We start from the raw sequence: 3564 nt of genomic DNA on the forward strand, positions 1-3564 counted from the left end.
ACTTGCAGCCGGCCAGGCGAGGGGCTCCGGGCATCTCGACCAGGCACTGGCCTCTCGGGGAGTCGGGTTGGCCCCTCCACCCCTGCCCAGCCCGGGCCACCAGCCCAAGCTCCCCGCGCCCACCACGGGCACCGGCTCTAAGAGAGGAAGGAGCAGCCACCGCTTGGGCGCCCCGGCTTGAACGCCGCATTCATCTCCCCTTCCTTCCCCCAGGCACTCACATCCAGGCTCCCTCCGGTCCCCAGAACGGCTCCCAGCCCGCCCGCGGGTGTTTACCGGGACTTGGGGCGGCGGCGAATCTTCAGTCCCTTCGACTAAGATGGCAGCCGGTCCCGAGCCCCGACCACAGCGACTAGACCAAGTTAGCCGCCAGTGCGCAGGCGCCTTCCCTCGGAATCGGTCCGGACTACAAGCCCCAGCAGGCCTTGCGCGACAGATCACTAAGTTTTCCCACCTCCAGGTGAGAGAGACCTTGAGCTGTTCACCGCAACTTCAGAATTTTTTTTTTTTTTAACATCTGCCTTACCAGAACCTTTAAAGACTATAGCTGTGATATCCAAACTCTAGTGTGCATCAGAATCACCTGAAGGGCATTTTAAAAGTTAGATTGCTGGGCCCCACCCCCAATTTCTGATTTGGAATGGGATTTCATAATTTGCATTTGTAACAATTGTCTGATGATGCTTCTGACAGCTGGGATCACAATTTGAGATCACATTGGACTATAGTTCTTAGGAATGTACACTTCGGAGACACATATGATTGGGTTAAAATCCTCCTTTCTCCGCCCTTTTATCAGGGTGTTCTTAGGGATGATGACAATTTATTGGTGCCAACATGGCAGGTATTAAAGAACGGAAAAGCGAGCAACCTCCCGTAATCCTCGCAACAGACCTGTGAGAGAAGTACACCGTTATTACCCCCATTTTACAGGTCCATAAACCAAATCGCATCCTGGATAGGAACACAGGCAGAGGCTTCCAGAGTCGCTCTTCTTAACCTCCTTCGTGGATTCTGAGAATAGAACTGTACAAGTACAACTCAGAGGCTCGACTAAGTGTTCAGAAATTAGTGACCTTTGCTATTATTGCTTATTCTGTTTCCTCCTAAGTAAGTAATGTTTTACCATCTGTGATGTCATTTACAATTTTCAAGTACTTTTGAAACTGTCTTGTCAATGTTTCTTTCCTACATTATGTCTTAGGAGAACTTTTTAAAATCATATATTCCTGGTCCCTTACCCCATTCAGATTCTATAGGGCAGTAGTTTTCAAACTTTACTACTCATCGGGATCACCCAGAACGTTTTTTAAAACCATAGATTGCTGGTCCCCATCACCAGAGTTTCTGATTCACTAGTCTGAGCAGACCCTGAGAACTTGCTTTTCTTCCCCCTGCTGTTCTGGATTGAACATTGAACTGAGCTATAAACCCCAACCCAAGAATTTGCATTTTTTAACCAAGGTCCACATTAGCAGAATCACTGCACTAAGGCATGTTTCTCAACACTCCCCCCAAGAAGCATTTTTAGACATATTTTCCTCCTAATCATCCTCTCCCTGAAATTTTAATCTTATAGCATAGTACATATATATTTATGTGCTTTAGACATAAAAGAGTAAAATAAATAATTCTTATATACCCACAACCAATATTTGTCCTGTTAAGAATTATGCCATAAGAAAGCCAGACTTGGTGGCACATGCCTGTAACCTCAGCAACTCCTCGGAAAACTGAGGCATGAGGATTGCAATTTCCAGACCAGCCTGAGCAATTTAGTGAGACCCTGTCTCAAAATAAAAAATAAAAATAAAAAAGACTAGAAATGTATTTCAGTAGCAAAGAGCCAGCTGGGGTTGTGGATCAGTAGTAGAGCACTTGCCTAGCAGGTGTATGAGGCACTGGATTTGATCCTCAGCACCACATAAAAATAAATAAAATAGAATAAATTTCTATCAACAACTAAAAATAAAGAAATGCTCTATGGGTTGGGGATGTGACTCAGTGGTGGAGCACTTGACTATGCATGAGAACTTTGGTTTAATAGAACCAGTAAAAAAAAAATTATGCTGTTGGGCTGGGGTTATGGCTCAGTGCTCGGGCACTTGCCTCACACGTGTGAGGCACTGGGTTCAATCCTCAGCGCCTCATAAAAATAAATAAATAAATAAAGATATTGTGTCCATCTACAACTAAAAAATTTTTTTAAAAAAATTATGCTGTAAGGGAATCTGGATTTTCTTCGGTGATTCTTGTCACCAGGCAATTTTGGGAAACGTAGCAATCCTTTCAGGTATGAAATATCTGTATGACTATTAGAGAAGAAAACTGTCTAAATGAAATGGACTGGTCTGAGAACCAGTCAAAGAACTAGGAACCAAAGATCCAACTAACTCCTTGTTGTCTATAATTTTAAAAAATTGTATGTTACCACAAAATGACCGAGGCGGACACAAACTTCACAGGTCAGCACAGCCTTTATTCAGCATCTGATGGACCCACTTTCCTGATGGAAAATGAGCCACTGGCCAAAGGAGGAATTTGTGCTTATATATGTTACACTGAAAGGTGACCTAATTATTGACAGAGCTTGGCAGTTTGGACATTCAGGAAATAATTTGTAAGAATTTGAAATTTGTTCTTAATGGGCAATGTTTTTACTTGGGGAAGAATGGAGGGTCTGGGGTCAGTGTTCAGTGCTTATCTCTTCAAGGTCCCATTGTATCATCACTGGGAAAGGATTTATTTGGGGAAGGATCAATGCTTTAGCTTCCTCCCAGAAACAGCCATTTTAAACTTGATGGATATCTCCTTCCCAGAGATTGTCTTGTCACTGGATGATGTTTGTTCCCTTCCCAGGGATTGTCCTGTCACTGGGAAAGAATGTATTGGCAAAAGATCAATGTTACCAATGTGTTGCCTTCTTCCTCACTCCCTCTTCCTAGGCCACACTATTTTGGGGGTTTTGATCTTCCATATCTTTTACTGTATAACATTTGGAAAAATTACGGTGTTAGAAGTCAGGACAGTGATTATCCTTTGAAGGGAGGTAGTACCAGGAAGGAGACACAAAAGGGCTTGTTCTCTGCCCTGATCTGGGTGACCAGGCATGCTCATTTTGTGAAAATTCATCAAGATGTATATTTATTTGTGCATTTTTTCTCTATTTACATTATATATCAATAAAAGTTTACAAAAGACAAATATATGCTTTAAATATATATTAATTTTGTTCCAAAAATGCATCTCCTTTGAAAGATATGGAAAATGACAATCACTGGGAAGAAGACAAACATTAATCTTTTCCCAGTGACAATGAACCCCGGAGGAAGAAGATAAGCAATGAGAGCTGGGCTCGAGACTTTTCATCCTTTCAGAAAAAATGGGTTTCAGACTTTTACAGCCTATTTTATGACGTCCCAAACCAACATGTTCTGTTGAAGTCTGCAATGATTAAGTCATCCTCGTTGTAACCTATAAAACACAGACCCCTCTTGTAACCAGTCACCATTTTCTCCCTTGAAAATGTGCCATATGTCATTCCACCACTGCTTAAAAAAAAAA

General features: G+C 42.6%; 1 protein-coding gene across 4 annotated transcripts in view; it reads right to left on the minus strand.

Moving 5' to 3' along the window:
- Positions 1-477, minus strand: part of Itch (itchy E3 ubiquitin protein ligase) — a 137051-nt gene extending 136574 nt beyond the window's left edge. For 2 of the 4 annotated variants that reach the window (XM_048811094.1, XM_015481527.2), the window contains exon 1: positions 222-371. The gene's annotated coding sequence lies outside the window, so the exon portion shown is untranslated. Of the gene's footprint in view, positions 1-221 lie in introns of all 4 variants that reach the window. The other 2 variants (XM_048811095.1, XM_015481533.2) reach the window with 2 other exon arrangements.
- Positions 478-3564: the final 3087 nt, after the last annotated feature.

This window comes from Marmota marmota, unplaced genomic scaffold (assembly GCF_001458135.2).
Source record: "Marmota marmota marmota unplaced genomic scaffold, marMar, whole genome shotgun sequence".
NCBI classification, from domain to species: Eukaryota; Metazoa; Chordata; class Mammalia; order Rodentia; family Sciuridae; genus Marmota; species Marmota marmota.